We start from the raw sequence: 18,790 nt of genomic DNA, 5'->3' as shown, positions 1-18,790 counted from the left end.
TGCTGTCCATATGACTCGTGCACTATATTCCAAGTCTTCTGAAGACATATCGTTGCTTTGTTTGAGGAGTAAAATTGAATTTAAAGGAACAGTTCACCCAAAATGTAAAATTCGCTCTTCATTTACTCACCCTCATGCCAACCCAGATGTGTATGACTTTCTCTTTCTTCTGCAGAACACAAATTATAATTTTAGAAGAAGTGAATAGGTGGCAAACTTTTGAAGCTCCAAAAAGTACATAAAGGCCTCATAAAAGTAATCCTTGCCAGGGATGTTAATGATTAATCAATTAATCGTCTTTAATAATTTGATTGTTAAAGCTTATCTATAAAATAAATTTCAGGACAAATGCGCCAGCAGACTATAGAGCTGTCTATACTGTCATCCGCCGCTAGAGGGTGCTTGCATGCTGATTCATTTATTTAATTTCAGATTAATCATCAGTTAATTTCCACGATGATCAATTATGAAAATGTTTGGAAAATGACATCGATAATCCATATGACTCCAGTGGTTTAATCCATATCTTCAGAAGTGATATGATAGGTGTTGGTGAGAAACAGATCAATATTTAAGTCCTTTTTTGCTAGAAATGATTCTCCCTACTCAGTAGAGGGCGATATGCATGAAGAATGTGAATCACCAAAAACACAAGAAGAAGAAGAATGTGAAAGTTAAAGTGGAGATTGACTGAGCAGGGAGGAGAATTTATAGTAAAAAAGGATTTAAAAATGTATCTGCTTCTGAAGACAATGATTTAATCACTGGAGTCATACACATCTGGGATGGCAGAAGGGCGAGTAAATTATTTCTCCTCTGACTTGTAACATGTATACTGTAACTGCATTGCAATGGTCTTTTAACCGACCATGTCGGAGTACCGCAGTGTGTTTGGTTTTTCAAAACAGAACTGCAACTTTGCATTATATCACAAGCCCCTTGATAGTCTGCATTTGTCCTCTCCAGCTTTCTAACTAAGTTAAAAAAAGAATAGCTCAATTTATCCCTCTGTGCAAAGTAGACACAAGCTGCAGTAGTTGTTGTTGTTGTTATTATTATTATTATATTTTTAGATTAAACACTTTCTCTGATGTCCTTTGTTTGGTCTAATGTGGCTAAATTAGAGTCAGCTTGCCTTCTTAAGAAAAGAGTGTCCAGACTGTCTGTGAGCTGGAAAAAGTTTGAAAATGAGGCACATGGTATTAAATTCCACAAAATAAATAAATGCAAAATTATTTCAGGGATCCGAACTCCTCACCTTTCAGAGAAATTCGCTGTTTTGAAACCATAATCGGTCACATTTGTGATTGTGAAGAGCAATGATTAATGTGCAAAAGTGAGTGATATTTATACACATTAAAGGTCTTTCACATGATTCGCGTCAGCGCTGCAGAATACATTCAATTCTATGAAGTGACTTTACACCAAAGTGTTTTTCACACACGTTTTTGCTTTTATTTGACACCAATAATGTCTTTGAGAGTCCTAAGCAACAATCAATATTTAAAAACTGTCTAGATTTGTGAAGAGACATTGAATGTCTTGTAATTTCTATTTGAATTAAATATTACCTTATCGTTTATGAATATCAGAGAATATCAGTTATTGAACTAATTTAAATTCACCAAGAAAACGATTAGACCTAAACATAAACAAGTCCTTTTATTACTTTCTGCTATTTTCTCTCTTCCAGATATATGTTTTCAAAATGTATTGTGCACACCTCCCACTTGTTTATGTGACAAACTCATAAAATCGCCCCTCTGTGACTCTTTCTGCAACATGTGGAGGGCAATGCGGCGTTTGAAGCTGAACGGAGGGTTGACGCCTCGACTCAACTCATGTGAAATGATGAAAGAACATTATTGAAACTCAAAATTATTATTATTTGTCTATTATTGTGGTCTTTTCTGATAAAAGTTTAAATAAACTACTGTAGGAAAATTATACCATAGATCTGATTTGTGTTTATAATTCTTCTACTGAAGTCAGTAGATTTGTTGCCATGCAAGTTTTAAAAAAGGAGAAGGTGAGGACGTTATTGAAACTCACAAAATGAAGACTATAGATCTGCATCTGCTTTGTTCTTTTAATGCTTAAACACTATAAAGTCTCTTGGTAGATTTCAGTCATGAACTCTTCAGTCCTGCACAAGATGTTGAAAAAGCAAAACATGGAGCAACAGTCAAAGACATCCGTTAACACTTGTTTGCATAGGAAATGGAGTGAACGAATGCCACAACAGGTTCGGTTTGAACAGCCCCTAAGGGTGGTGCAGAAAAACATTGCTTCAAATGAATGAAAGGCTTGCAGCTAGATGTGGCAGACTTACTATTATGTCATTGGGTCTTGCCAAAAATCCCTATGAAAGTAATTTGGCAGTTAGTGAAGTGGCATGTGAGAGGAGAAAGAAAACTCTCACAGATAAAAAGTGATATATGGTGACTATTGATTCAAGTAATGCCGTTGTGGCATTAGTGGTGTGTGGTCTTATTTATTGGATTTAATATTGCATTGAGTCATATGGTATATCATATACTTCAAAACACAGATTTTTTAGCATTTACTGAAATTGAGGTTGATCTTTTTTTTTTTTTACTAATTAGTAGCATTTACAATTAGTGCATCAGTTTTTTTATTTTAACCATCTTTACAGGATAAAGGCACTTTAAATGCAATGACACAAAAGAAGCCTAGAAGCCTAAAGTGGTGTACTTCCATACAAAGTAACAGTGAAACATAACAATAGGATAAAAATAGAGCATGAAATAAATTCCAATGCTAATTAATAAAGGTATCTCTGAATCAGGTGATTACAGTAAATATTGTTGGCTATAGCCTAAAAGTATGCTCAGTGATTGCTTAAAATAATACATTCTATTTTATCTTTCCATAGATGTGTTATTCCTCTATAAAATAGTTTAATAACAAATAAAACTCCGCTTATGTAAATGTGATAGGTGAGCAACATTTGCTGTACCTGAAATCGCTCACTTGTTCCTATAGTGAATGCCACAATGCATATACTGTAAGATGAAAAGCTGCTGTTTTCTTTAAACATGAAGAAAAGGGAGTATAAAAACACCACAAGACCTATCAAATGCATTTCAGCACCAAATAAAATGAACAGCGACCATGCAAACATAAATATAGACAGTTATACAGGTGAAACTTGAAAAATTAGAATATCGTGCAAAAGTTCATTAATTTCAGTAATTCAACTTAAAAGGTGAAACTAATATATTATATAGACTCATTACAAGCAAAGTAAGATATTTCAAGCCTTTATTTGATATAATTTTGATGATTATGGCTTACAGCTTATGAAAACCCCAAATTCAGAATCTCAGAAAATTAGAATATTGTGAAAAGGTTCAGTATTATAGGCTCAAAGTGTCACACTCTAATCAGCTAAACACCTGCAAAGGGTTCCTGAGCCTTTAAATGGTCTCTCAGTCTGGTTCAGTTGAATTCACAATCATGGGGAAGACTGCTGACCTGACAGTTGTGCAGAAAACCATCATTGACACCTTCCACAAGGAGGGAAAGCCTCAAAAGGTAATTGCAAAAGAAGTTGGATGTTCTCAAAGTGATGTATCAAAGCACATTAATAGAAAGTTAAGTGGAAGGGAAAAGTGTAGAAGAAAAAGGTGCACAAGCAGCAGGGATGACCGTATAGCCTGGAGAGGATTGTCAGGAAAAGGCCATTCAAATGTGTGGGGGAGCTTCACAAGGAGTGGACTGAGGCTTCAAATGTCGTATTCCTCTTGTCAAGCCGCTCCTGAACAACAAACAACGTCAGAAGCGTCTTACCTGGGCTAAAGGAAAAAAAGAACTGGTCTGTTGCTCAGTGGTCCAAAGTCCTCTTTTTTGATGAGAGCAAGCAAATTTTGCATCTCATTTGGAAACCAAGGTCCCAGAGTCTGGAGGAAGAATGGAGAGGCACACAATCCAAGATGCTTGAAGTCCAGTGTGAAGTTTCCACAGTCTGTGTTGGTTTGGGGAGCCATGTCATCGGCTGGTGTTGGTCCACTGTGCTTTATTAAGTCCAGAGTCAACGCAGCCGTCTACCGGGACATTTTAGAGCACTTCATGCTTCCTCCAGCAGACAAGCTTTATGGAGATGATGACTTCATTTTCCAGCAGGACTTGGCATCTGCCCACACTGCCAAAAGTACCAAAACCTGGTTCAGTGACCATGGTATTACTGTGCTTGATTGGCCAGCAAACTCGCCTGACCTGAACCCCATAGAGAATCTATGGGGCATTGCCAAGAGAAAGATGAGAGACATGAGACCAAACAATGCAGAAGAGCTGAAGGCCGCTATTGAAGCATCTTGGTCTTCCATAACACCTCAGCAGTGCCACAGGCTGATAGCATCCATGCCACGCCGCATTGAGGCAGTAATTAATGCAAAAGGGGCCCAAACCAAGTACTGAGTACATATGCATGATTATACTTTTCAGAGGGCCGACATTTCTGTATTTAAAATCCTTTTTTTTTTATTGATTTCATGTAATATTCTAATTTTCTGAGATTCTGAATTTGGGGTTTTCATAAGCTGTAAGCCATAATCATCAAAATTATATCGAATAAAGGCTTGAAATATCTTACTTTGCTTGTAATGAGTCTATATAATATATTAGTTTCACCTTTTAAGTTGAATTACTCAAATTAATGAACTTTTGCACGATATTCTAATTTTTCGAGTTTCACCTGTATATTAGACTATGAAAATAAAACTGATTGACTGTTCCACAGAGATCAGACATAGCTGGCATATGTTAATGACACATAAGATGATGCAGTGGCTGCTGTTAACATCAATAACACACGCTTTCCCTTGGTCGACCTTTTCCATGAGCACTAGCTCCTGAGCACCAATGGGATGCCGCCTATAGCAAAACGTGTGACTCAATGGAATTATCAAAGTAACAAATATGTTATTTGGAAGTTCAAAAAATCTATGCAAAATCAACTTGGCTCATAAAACATGCCTCCTTAGTTTGAATGGGCACGAAGCCTCTGGGTGTAATATAAGAAAGCTAAAATAACAGGCTTCTAGGTACAATAAAGGCCAGGAAATATTGAAGTCATGGTCAACACATTCTAAATGATACATGATAGTTTTCATTTGGCTGCACTTTAGGAAATATAAAACTTGCACAATTGCTAGTGTAAGTGTTAGTCCTATATATATGTGTTCCAGGGACACAAAAAAATTACCATGCTTTAGTTCTACTCTAAATGTAGCCATAAATGTTAAACAATCAAAAAAAAAAAAAGTCTGTTTATGGTAATGATTTAGTGATTCCTGGTGTCCATTAATAAGAGACATTGGTTCTGAGTTTTTGTGAAATAATCTTTTGCCTTGTCACACGTTGCCATGCTTTATTTCAAAGGAAGATTTTTGGTTAAAGTAACAATGTATTTGCATCTAATCTATTCATTCTTTGTTAATTTCTCTTTCTGAAATGAAAATTAAATTACCTGAAAGGGAGACAGTATTTTTTATAAAAAAAATGTATATGTGTTTTGTGTTTAGATTTTTCGTTTTGTCTTGTGTAAGATATAAAATGATAAAAAAAATATTTTTTGTTAAGCCCTGATTGCAAGGCAGAGTTTGGACAGTGTTATTTTTAGGGCCTCTGAGAGGCTTTGACAGAGATTGACAGCCTGTTGATGTGTGTTCCCACAGCTGAGGCAGCCCCCAGTAAAACGTTTACGTCTGAGGGGGGACTGGTCGGACACAGGACCACGTGCTCGGCCCGAGAGTGAGAGGGAACGTGACGGTAAGATGAGAACACACACACACATGCCCTATTGGTGACAGAAATATTTTCACTCAGCAGCACAAATGGTGGAACACACACATAGTAGGGTTGCCACCCGTCTCGTAAAATACGGGATCGTCCCGTATTTAAGCTGGTCAGATGTCGTCATGGTGAAATCATTCCAGATCGCTAATTTAACATTGCTATAAGTTGGAAAATGTTCCTATGGTGGGTAAGGGATCTGAAAACTCCACAAATGGTGCTAAAGTGTGCTAAAACTGTGGAGGGTGTGGTAAGGGACTGTCTGAAAAGTCCACAAATGGTGCTTAAACTGTAGTTGTTTCTATATAAATGTTAAATAAGTTCAAATAATGCATGAATAGAATCACTGAGTCATAAAGACAAGTACAGGTGAAGGGAATTTGTTTTTATAAAATAAATAAAAAAATACATATAAACCAACCAAAATGTATACATAACATAAAGAAGACAAATATATATCCATCCATCCATCCATCTTCAACTGCTTACCCGAAGTCGGGTCGCGGGGGCAGCTGCTCCAGCAGGGGGCCCCAAACTTCCCTATCCCGAGCCACATTAACCAACTCTGACTGGGGGACCCCGAGGCGTTCCCAGGCCAGTGTGGAGATGTAATCTCTCCACCTAGTCCTGGGTCTTCCCCGAGGCCTCCTCACAGCTGGACGTGCCTGAAACACCTCACTAGGGAGGCGGCCAGGGGGCATCCTTACCAGATGCCCAAACCACCTCAACTGACTCCTTTCAACGCAAAGGAGCAGCGGCTCTACTCCGAGCTCCTCACGGATGACTGAGCTCCTCACCCTATCTCTAAGGGAGAAGCCCGCCACCCTTCTGAGGAAGCCCATTTCGGCCGCTTGTACTGCGTGACCTAGTTCTTTCGGGTCATGACCCAACCTTCATGACCATAGGTGAGGGTAGGAACAAAAATTGACCGGTAGATCGAGAGCTTTGCCTTTCGGCTCAGCTCTCTTTCGTGACAACGGTGCGATAGAGCTGAGTGCAATACCGCCCCGCTGCCCCGATTCTCCGGCCAACCTCCCGCTCCATTGTCCCCTCACTCGTGAACAAGACCCCGAGGTACTTGAACTCCTTCACTTGGGGCAAAACCTCATTCCCTACCTGGAGTACGCACTCCATCGGTTTCCTGCTGAGAACCATGGCCTCAGATTTAGAGGTGCTAATCCTCATCCCAGCTGCTTCACACTCGACTGCCAAGCTGATCCAGTGAGAGCTGAAGGTCACGGACCGATGATGACATGAAGACAACATCATCTGCAAAAAGCAGCGATGAGATCCCCAGCCCACCGAACCAAGCACACCTTCCCCACCTCGACTACGCCTCGATATCCTGTCCATGAATATCACAAACAGGATTGGTGACAAAGCGCAGCCTTGGCGGAGACCAACCCCCACATGGAATGAACTCGACTTCGTGCTGAGGACCCGGACACAGCTCTCGCTTTGGACGTACAGGGATTGGATCGCCCTAAGAAGGGATCCCCCACCCCGTACTCCCGCAGCACCTCCCACAGTATCTCCCGGGGGACCCGGTCATACGCCTTCTCCAGATCCACAAAACACATGTAGACCGGATGGGCATACTCCCAGGCCCCCTCCAGGATCCTTGCGAGAGTAAAGATCTGGTCCTTCGTTCCACGGCCAGGACGAAAACCGCATTGTTCCTCTTCAATCCGAGGTTCAACAATCGGCCGAACCCTCCTCTCCAGCACCTTGGAGTAAACTTTACCAGGGAGGCTGAGAAGTGTGATACCCCTGTAGTTGGCACACACTCTCTGATCCCCCTTTTGAAGAGGGGAACCACCACCCCGCTCTGCCACTCCTTAGGCACTGTCCCAGATTTCCACGCAATGTTGAAGAGGCGTGTCATCCATGACACCCCTCCACATCCAAAGCTTTCAGCATTTCTGGTCGGATCTCATCAATCCCCGGGCTTTGCCACTGCGGAGTTGTTTGACTACCTCAGTGACCTCCCCAGGGAAATAGAATCTGATCCCCCATCATCCTCCGGCTCTGCCTCTACCATAGAGGGCGTGTTGGGATTTAGGAGTTCTTCAAAGTGTTCCTTCCACCGCCCAGTAACCTCCTCAGTTGAGGTCAACAGCGTCCCATCTTTGCTGTATACAGCTTGAATGGTTCCCCGTTTCCCCCTCCTAAGGTGGCGGACGGTTTTCCAGAAGCACTTTGGTGCGGACCGAAAGTCCTTTTCCCACACCCACTGCTTTGCCTCCCTCACGGCTGAGGCCGCAGCCCTTCGGGCCTGTCGGTACCTTGCAACTGCCTCCGGAGACCTCCGGGACAACAAATCCCGGAAGGCCTCTTTCTTCAGTCGGACGGCTTCCCTGACCACCAGTGTCCACCACGGTGTTCGAGGGTTACCACCCCTTGCGGCACCTAAAACCTTGAGGCCGCAGCTTTCCACCACGGCTTCGGCAATGGAAGCTTTGAACATTGCCCACTCCGGTTCAATGTCCCCAACCTCCGCAGGGATGCCTGAAAAGCTCCGCCGGAGGTGTGAGTTGAAGATCTCGCGGACAGGGACCTCCTCCAAACGTTCCCAGTTCACCCGCGACTACTCGCTTGGGCTTCCCAGGTCTGTCCAGAGTCTTTCCCCACCCCTGACCCAACTCACCACCAGATGGTGATCGGTTGACAGCTCTGCCCCTCTCTTTACCCGAGTGTCCAAAACATATGGCCTCAGATCCGACGACACGATTACAAAATTGATCATCGACCTTCGGCCTAGGGTTCTCTGGTACCACGTACACTTATGAGCATCCTTATGTTCGAACATGGTGTTTGTTATAGATAATCCATGACTAGCACAGAAGTCTAATAACAAACATCCACTTGAGTTCAGATCAGGGAGGCCGTTTCTCCCAATCACGCCTTTCCAGGTGTCCCTGTCATTTACCACGTGTGCGTTGAAGTCACCCAGCATCACTATGGAGTCCCCTACTGGGGCCCTATTCAGGACTCCATTCAGGGTCTCCAAGAAGGCCGAATACTCTGAACTGCTGTTTGGTGCATATGCACAGACAACGGTCAGAGTTTTCCCCACAACCCGTGAGGCGTAGGGAGGCGACCCTCTCGGCCCACCGGGTAAACTCCAAAGTAGTGGCGCTCAGCCGGGGACTCGTGAGTATCCCCACACCGCCCGTCGCCTCACACCCTGGGAAACTCCAGAGAAGAATAGAGTCCATCCCCTATCCAGGAGTACGGATCCAGAGCCAAAACTGTGCGTCGATGTAAGCCCCACCAGATCCAACTGGTAACGCTCCACCTCCCTCACTAGTTCCGGCTCCTTCCCCCCCAGTGAGGTGACATTCCACGTCCCCAGAGCAAGCCTTTGCTGCCCGGGTCTGGTCCGTCGTGGCCCACGGCCTTCACTGCTGCCCATATGACAGCGCACCCGACTCCTGCGGTTCCTCCAATGGGTGGTGGGCCCAAGGGATGTAGAGGGGGGTTCCACGTCACTTCTTCGGGCTGTGCCCGGCCGGGCTCCGTGACAAGCCCGGCCACCAGGCGCTCGCCGACGAGCCCTCCATCTGGGCCTGGCTCCAGACGGGGGCCCCGGGCTTCCTCCGGGCAGGGTAACTCCTCCTCTTGCCGTTTTATCCATGAGTCATTTGTGAACCATTCTTAGTCTGGCCCCTCACCTGAGACCACTTTGCCTTGGGAGACCCTACCAGGAGCACATGGCTCCAGACAACACAACCCTCAGGATCATAAGGGCACACAAACCTCTCCACCACGATAAGGTGCTGGTTCCCGGAGAGGGGACTATATATATATACATTTAAATGCATTTAAAAGATATATTTTTTAAGTCATGGGTCAGAAAAGTTCTCGTATAAGTTAGCATATAAGAAAGGATATAACATTTTCAGTAATAGCGCATATTAACTCTTAACACATTTATTGCTAAAACTCTGGAGGATGTGTGCCATGCGCCATTTAAGTATCCCTTATTTTAAAACTTATTTTTTAAAAGTGGCAACCTGAACACAGTTAAAAACACAGAGGGCTCTGTTTATAAACACCTCTTATTGACTGACTTCTGATTAATACAAACTTGCTTTGAGGTAAATTAATGTAAATTAAAAGTTTTAAATAATTATTTTTGTGTGTGTGTGTGCTGTTTGGCCATAGACAGTACATTGTTTTTACTAAGGCAGACAGCATATTAAACAGTGCATTTTGATATTACAGTCAGCCCCTCCTAGTAGATCTGTTAGAGTGTCAAGGCTTTGTCTAAAGTTTTTTCGAATATTGTTTGGACTTGAATGTTTTTTCTTCTTTTGAGATATCTTCATTTATCATTTATTATTCTTACACATTTTTCATTACTGCATAATATCTCAGCGAAGTAGCTCCTCTGCTCTCCATGACGTACCACAACTCATATGCACATCCACTTTATCTCCATCTGACTCTTCTATAAACCCTGGCATTCTCCTCCATGTTTTTACTAATCAGAGGCCCTTAGTATCAGCCTCCAGTGTCTCTCAGTAATTCTTTAATCTCTCACAGTACACCTCACTATGAATATCAACAAGATTCAGTCTGTCTAAGGGGAGCTTCTTAGCTTTTCACAGGAGTTTATTCCAAAGACTGCTTGATTTGATCCCTGTGTATTGCAGCAAGCAATCTTAAAGTGCACAGCAGGCTTCAAGTGCTTTTCATTATTGTGAGTGAGAACATTTGAGGTTCTAATTTGGTGTGATATTGATTATGAAGAAATTGTTTGCTGTCTTTGCAGGAGAGCAGAGTCCAAATGTGTCACTCATGCAGAGGATGTCGGACATGCTGTCACGCTGGTTCGAGGAGGCTAGCGAGGCACAGAGCAGCAGAGCACGTCCGCAAACTCGACCCAGAGGTATAACTCCGATCCCTGTTAAACACCATTTCACATGACTCGAGTCAATATTGCCTACTGCATTAAATGTATTGATAAAGCGTCAAATGTTGTTTTGCGCTGTTCAAAAGTTTAAACAATTTCAACTTTGACCCGTTTGTCGCTGACCTCTCAAAGTCAAGCCAATATTTACCAGATAATTCACATGACGTATGCAGTGTCCGTATTTGCAAGACCAACTTTGTATATACGGCAAATTAATGTGTGAAATCACAAGAAATATTTAAAAACACTCTTATAAAAACTTCATAAATAGATCTTGATTGCCTCATAATTTGTTTTTAGATTCTTTAAAACGTTTTGGGAATGCACGTTCAGCAAGTAAATATTTTTACTTTTTGCGATGTATCAAAACAATCGGCAAGACTTTTTTCTGTTCTAAATTTACATGCTTTCACTGTGTACTGTGCGCATTTCCTGCTATTTTGGTTCCTAGCAAAAATAATAAAATCGGCCTTTCATCAGGCTATCTGCAACACTTTTCATGTGGAGGTCAAAGCGATGCATGCCGCTTCCGTTAAAAAGTGTATAGAACCCAAGTCATATAAAAGGGCCTTACTGAAGCATGTACATTTTCATGATGTTTAAGTGCTTTCTCCTATCCTAGGTTATTATGTGGAAACAACTATAAACCATTCATAGGTTCATTTCCTCAGAGTGCAAGCACTGTGGCTCTATGGTACTATCAAAACATTGTATTTTTTGTTTTAATGGTCCAACTTATCAACATTGGCTCAACCTGTGGTTTTGAGTATGGGGTCAGAACTACAGTAGCTGTTTTTCAACAATGGCAGAAGGGGGGATATTTCAGAAACCTGTTTAGAAACCTGATTTTCTTATGGCACAAAAATACAGCTTGAAGCTTGAGGTCTGATGATTTGTCTCCAGGTACAGCGGCTCCACCCGAAGGGCCTTTTGCGACCTCAGAGACACACACACAGGCTCAGGGGCCCACTGAGGTGTCGGCTGAAGGAGTAATGGATGTGGAGACACCCGCCCCTGATCCTCCCTCTGCTCCTGTGGCATCTGCAGAGCCTCTCCCCAAATCGGTCTCCTCCTCCTCTTCCTCAGGCTCCTCCTCCACTTTGACAGCTCCTCCCCCCTCCAGCTCCTCCTCTATGGGGAGCGCTGCCTCCTCCTCTATCCTCTCCTCACCAGACACAGAGCAGAAGAGCCAGGATGAGGTTACACCCACTCCATCAGCCACGCCTACTCCATCAGCCACACCCACCCCATCGAGAGAAGCAGCTTTATCTGGTAAGATAACACAATTCTCAGAAGTTACATTTTTCAGGATGTATTAATATATGAAGAATCAATGTTGACCAAGTTTACATGCACATAATTTTCAGATCAAGGTCCATATTCAGGTTAATTCAGAAAAAGGGGTTTATTATTACTGTATACATGTTAATCAGAATATTCTGTACGCAAGAAATTTGGAACGTTCCTTTCCGGCGATTCTCATCTGGAAATTCTTTTTGCTCTTACCATTTATTTTAGTTCCTCTTTAGTTCATTTTATACACCTACATTTAATCAACTCCGTAATGTCCTGGACAATAGTATACAATAATGCAATGAAATGCAAAATGAGGGCAATGAGAGGAATGAGATTGATTTATGTTTCACTCCTTTGATAGCTTGAGTTTAACAACTGACTGCATCATGTTGCACCAAGAATTTATTTTGTATAGATATGCACATATATACTATATAAATGAATATATCTGTGGATATTCTGAATAAGGCATTTACAAGATCCAAAATTCTGATTAATGCAGGCATATGCCGGAATATTGATTATAAGAGAGTATTGTGTCCATTTACATGCAAATTTATATGCTGATTTCTCCCAAAATATCATCTTATTTAAAAAATCAGACAAGGCAAGAAATCCCCATTTACATGGCAGTTGAAATAATTGTGATATTCTCCGCTTTTGACAACAAAATGTGTAGAGGCATGCGCACAACACGTGTACATTGGATAAGTTGGTAAGAACAGCTAGAAATCGGCATAACTGGCAAAAATCTACCCGTGTCGATTGTAGGTGAAAGGTCATAAATGGTGTAAGAATAAACCAAAGGAAAGCCATTTAATGTGTTTACATGTCCTCAAACATTGTTGGCTTATTAAGCAGAATCAGTCTAAGAGTGTGCATGTAAACATGCTCATTGATTGTGTGCATTTGTGTGTGTTTCTGTCCATGCCCATTCTATACACTAGGGTTTTGAGATGTGAAACTGTTTTTTTTGTGGAGGGTGATGAAACGTTGCAGTCATGTCTGACATCACCCAGCCAACAGCTTCAGTCTTTAATTTGCAATTTTACCCATCAGTCCTCCTCATCTATGATTTACTTCTGTTCTGTCACCTCTCCCATCAATCCCCTCCCCCTTATCCTGTTCTCCCTCTATCTCTTTCTCTCTCTGCCCCACCATGTCAGAATATGGTCCTCACAGGCTACCGGTAAGTTTAGTGTGTAGACGTTTGCAGAGACTGCTTCTCTTGTCCGACCCCTGGACAGGGCCGACGCACAACCCCCTCTGTACCCGTGACCTCTGGCCTAGAAAGCTCAGCCTCAATACAGGCTAATGCTGCTGACACGGGTCCCCCTGCAGGTTACTATCCCCACCCAGCCTGTATCCCTGCTCTCATTTAACCTTCTGACCCCTCTGACTGCCTGATGTTGTTTCATGGCTGTCCTGGTTTGCTGCTGCACCTCTGGCTGTAGCATGTGTTTCTCCCCCTCTGGTGCACAAATGCACACACATCTAACTGCTGGTCACTCACACTCATTCATACACTCTGAAATATTCAGCAACAGCAGAGCTGTTCCAAAACAGTGAACTACCCACCTAGGCAACATTTTTAGGCATCACAGGGGCATGCACATAGCAAAGGCTGTCTCAAACTGCCTTGTAAAGTACTTTTTTGGCCAAAGTTTAAGTCAACATTACACATATCTTGGCAGGGCCGGCGCAAGCTATAGGCAGACTAGGAAGTTGCCTAGGGCTTTCACTTTGCCTGGGGGCTTTCAAAAGATGTGAACTTGGTAGTTAGCCATGACTGTGCAGTGCGAAACTTTTTCTCGCAATTGCGATTACAAATTAAAACTTTTTTTTTTTTTACATCTGTGCAAAAACTTTATTTCTAGCCCTGGGAAAATCTACAAATTGTCAGCATTGCAACAAAGAACATATGAAATGTGTGAGATGTTTACTTTGCTATGCTGAAACCAATACAATGAAAGTTAATATAACAATTTGTAATAAATTTAGATATTTATTATATTAGTGTTTATTACAAAGCAGGAAATAAAGAAAATGCAGATTCTTTGGTGTGTTGGAGCTTTAGAAATGGCTATAATTAGGGGGACAAGCACCAAAGGTGCTGAAACCCTATGTATTTGTACTGATTTTGTGGTTTTGAGTAGTATTATTTTTCTGCCCTAAAAGTATCTGGGCAGAAAAAACCACAAGTCCTACAGAACCCAATCTTGGCAGGATGGTTCCAGATGTGCACCACTACTTTGACATGAGCACACACCTCCATTTGTCCGTAGGTGGTGCTATAATAAGCACTTTTACGTTTTTGCTCATATCTTCACAACCGTAAGGGCTAGAATCAAAATGATCAAAATCAAAATAATTTCCTCTGATTCATTGAGCCCTATAAAAAGTATATCTCCGTAAGCTTAAGTTATCCACATTTAGAATTTTATTTGTAAAACCTACTTTTAGAATTCCTAGGCCATATATCCACAGTAAAACAAGTCCTATATCGACAAAACCTGAAAGGCTGCTCAGCAAGGAAGAAGCCACTGCTCCAAAACCACCATAAAAAAGCCAGACTAAAGTTTGCAAGTGCACATGGGGACAAAGATCTTACTTTTTGGAGAAATGTCCTCTAGTCTGATGAAACAAAAATTTAACTGTTTGGCTATAATGACCATCATTATGTTCGGAGGAATAAGGGTGAGGCTTGCAAGCCAAAGGGCACCATCCCAACCATGAAGCATGGGGGTGGCAGCATCATGTTGTGGGGGTGCTTTGCTGCGGGAGGGATGCTGCCACTTCACAAAATAGATGGCATAATGAGGAAGGAAATTATGTGGATATATTGAAGCAACATCTCAAGACATCAGCCAGGAAGATAAAGCTCAGTCGCAAATGGGTCTTCCAAATGGACAATGACCCAAACATACCTCCAAAGTCAAGGTATTGGAGTGGCAATCACAAAGCCCTGACCTCAATCCTATAAAAATGATGTGGGCAGAACTGAAAAAGTGTGTGGCCTACAAACCTGACTCCGTTAGACCAGTTCTGACCATTTAAAGGCAATGCTATCAAATACTAAGTGGATGTAAACTTCTTACCCACTAGGAATGTGATGAAATAATTATCTCTACTAAACTCAGCAAAAAAAGAAACGTCCCTTTTTCAGGACACTGTATTTTAAAGATAATTTTGTAAAAATAACTTTACAGATATAAAGGGTTTAAACAATGTTTTGCATGGTTGTTCAATGAACAATAAACAATGAATGAAAATGCACCTGTGGAACGGTCATTTAAACACGAACAGCTTACAGACGGTAGGCAATTAAGGTCACAGTTGTAAAAAATTAGGACACTAAAGAGACCTTTCTACTGACTCTGGAAAAACACCAAAATAAAGATACACAGGGTCCGTGCTCATCTGCATGAATGTGCCTTAGGCATCGTTACAGGGAGACGGGAAGGACAGCTGATCATCCTTGCAGTGGCAGACAACGTGTAACAACACTTGCACAGGATCGGTACATCCGAATATCATATCTGTAGGACAGGTACAGGATGGCAACAACAACTGCCTGAGTTACACCAGGAATGCACAATCCCTCCATCAGTGCTCCGACTGTTCGCAATAGGCTGAGAGAGGCTGGACTAAGGGCTTGTAGGCCTGTTGTACCATGACATCACCAGCAACAACGTCGCAAATGGGCACAAATCCACCTTCGCTGGACCAGACAGGACTGGCAAAAAGAGCTCTTCACTGACGAGTTGCGGTTTTGTCTCACCAGGGGTGATGGTCGGACTCATGTTTATTGTTGCAGGATCGATTTGGAGGTGGAGGGTCTGTCATGTTCTGGGGTGGTGTCACAGCATCTCAATCCCATTGAGCACGTCTGGGACCTGTTGGATTGGAGGGTGAGGGCTAGGGCCATTCCCCCCAGAAATATCCGGGAACTTGCAAGTGCCTTGGTGGAAGTCCATGAGGAGGAGATGCACTGCATTACTTGATACTGACTCTCACTTTTGATTTTGAACCCACTTTGTTCAGGGACACATTATTCCATTTCTGGTAATCACTGTTAGTCTCTGAAACTTGTTCAGTTTATGTCTTAGTTGTTGAATCCTTTTTATGTTCTTACAAATATTTACATGTTAAGTTTGCTGGAAAAAAGCAGTTGAAAGTGAGAGGAGAGGAATTTATTATCCTGACATTTCACATTCTTCAAATACATTTGTGATTCTAACGGACCTAAGAAAGGGTATGTTTTCTACAATTAAATGTCAAGAATTGTGAAAAACTGAGTTTAAATGTATTTGGCTAAGGTGTATGTAAACTTCTGACTTCAACTGTATGTTTTATGGATATGGGATTGATTATTTTGCACTCTCTTATGTTTTAGTTGCTGTATGTAAAACACTAAACATCCCTCTGCTTCTGCTGCATCTGCAGAGCCTCTCTCCAAATCTGTCTCCTCCTCCTCCTCAGGGTCCTCCTCCAGCTCCTGCTGTATGGGCCTCCATAAAATCAAAAGCCTAGTGCCTCTTAATGGCCAGAACTGGCCCTGATCTAGGGCCTTCACCACCATAGACATTTATTTTCAGAACAATATTAAATTGTTTTTTCAATGATAATTTTCAACCAAGCTTAAATAAATTTTATTCAGTTATTATTTATCCATGTAATTAAACCTATTTCTCCAAACATGTGTGTAAAATGTGTTGTTTGTTTGTATTGAGTTGTTCGTTTAGTAACATGCTAATGTCATTTGTGTGCTTTAGTCTTAGATCTCAATTTATGTTGCACTTAACATAATTGACGCATCTTAGATCAGTTGCTTATGGAGTTCATTTCAAAGTTACCTGAAGGCCCTGTCCCAAATTATGCCATAAGGCCTTGCATTCCTCCTCCCCTCAGACTCGAAAGATTGTCGGGTAGTATAGCACGCTGTGAAGTCTGCACCAGTGCAGTCTTGACAAAAGGGTGTAATGAGGGCACATGGTGACAGCAAAGGGGACTGCCATGAGCACCTTTCTGAATCATAATATGAGAGATGGGACAAATGGACTCCATGTGCATCCACATCAAGTGCAACATCGAGGGCAGGGCCTTTGAAGTAAGCTGCCAATGGAGACCGTGAGACAGCTTTCTAGATTTTGAAGTAGAACTCAGTTGATAAACATGCACATTCTGCAATCTGTTGATTAATTCACCTGGAATGCAACCACACAATCACTGAAGTGGTTTGCACTTTTAGGTAGACTTTCAAATATTGGCTGTTTTGTGTTTTGGTTTTGGTTTTGGTTTTGCACTCAAGACCTTCAATATTTCTCTTGTTTGTCTCAAATCTTCTCTTGTTCCATTTATGTTTTCATTATTCCGCAAACTGCTTCTAAAAATGCTCTGTGATGTGTGACTATGCGTTCACATATTGTAAACATACATGAAGAGGTTGTTGGAAGCCCACTGAACATCTATGAAGCTCTTCATAAAAGTTTGTTGATATTTGAGTAATAATATTACCATTCACCTTGTTCTTATTAAGTTAATCTTGTTTTACAAAGTAAGAATTGGAGAGAAGAGCAAAAAGTGTTTCCCATTAGTGATGCAAACAATCAGATATAAGACAGTGGACTGTGTTTCCAAGAAAAGCTATGAATCCTGTTTCAGATGAAGGGTTCTCCACAGCTTTCACAAACAGATTTTCAGAGTTTCATTATTTGACAGGATGCTGTCACAGTTTAGGAAGGCTGGAATCTCTAGAATTGCTGAATTATTGTGACTTCACAATTGAAGTGATTGTTTATTCTGCTTGCATTAAAAAAAGCATTTGCATCCGTTTGCTGTTTGTAGATTCTGCCCTTTTATTTGCTTACCTCCCAGATGTCAGTTCACAGGTTTTGAGTAGCCAACTCAACCTGTAACCCTTGGCTTTGCGTCTTGATCTCCGAAATAAGCCTCTTTCACTCATCTTTATGGAGTTGGCTTTGAGTTTGCAGTGGGAAGTTCTTGTACCCTGCCTGCAGTGTGTTTTCTGTAATCCTGGCTTTGTTGTTACTTTAGTTGTTCAGTATATCTTGTTTTTGTTTCAGGTTCCCCCTCGTCTGTGGTAAACAAACAGCTCGGATCCATGACTCTAGATGAGGAGCAGGGTGCGTGTTCTTTGATCTTTTTCCTTCCTCAGTTTCTTTCACCCCCTTGTCTGTGCTCTGTGCATCCATGATTGGAATGGCTCATTTACTGTTAGTCTTACTCTTAGGATGACTCTGCAGATGTTCTTCTAAGTAAAGCGAGAAGCTTTATTTGAAGTGTCATCAGGCAATGGACATATTCTTCTGCCACTTCTTTTCCATCTTTGGGGATAAATTCAGCTTATTTTTTTTTTTAATTATTATTATGTATTTTATCCCCTTTTCTCCCAATTTGGAATGACCTGTTCCCACTACTTAGTAGGTCCTCATGGTGGTGTGGTTACTCACCTCAATCTGGGTGGTGGAGGACTAGTCTCAGTTGCACCCGCTTCTGAGACCGCCAATCTGTGCATCTTATCATGTGGCTTGTTGTGCATGACACTGCAGAGACACCGCATGTGGAGGCTCATGCTACTCTTCGTGATCCACGCACCACTTACCACGTGCCCCATTGAGAGCGAGAACCCATAATCACGACCGCGAGGAGGTTACCCCATGTGACTACCCTCCCTAGCAACCAGGCCAGTTTGGTTGCTTAGGAGACCTGGCTGGAGTCACTCGACACACCCTGATT

The 18,790-nt window shown here is 42.0% G+C and overlaps 1 pseudogene; it reads left to right on the top strand.

The window, feature by feature from the left end:
- Window positions 1–18,790, top strand: part of LOC127658819 (DDB1- and CUL4-associated factor 6-like) — a 30,707-nt pseudogene that overhangs the window by 1,178 nt on the left and 10,739 nt on the right.

The sequence above is a fragment of the Xyrauchen texanus genome, chromosome 18 (assembly GCF_025860055.1).
Source record: "Xyrauchen texanus isolate HMW12.3.18 chromosome 18, RBS_HiC_50CHRs, whole genome shotgun sequence".
NCBI classification, from domain to species: domain Eukaryota; kingdom Metazoa; phylum Chordata; class Actinopteri; order Cypriniformes; family Catostomidae; genus Xyrauchen; species Xyrauchen texanus.
The sequence above is the reverse complement of the archived record's forward strand: the minus strand, read 5'-3'. Positions and strand labels throughout refer to the sequence as shown.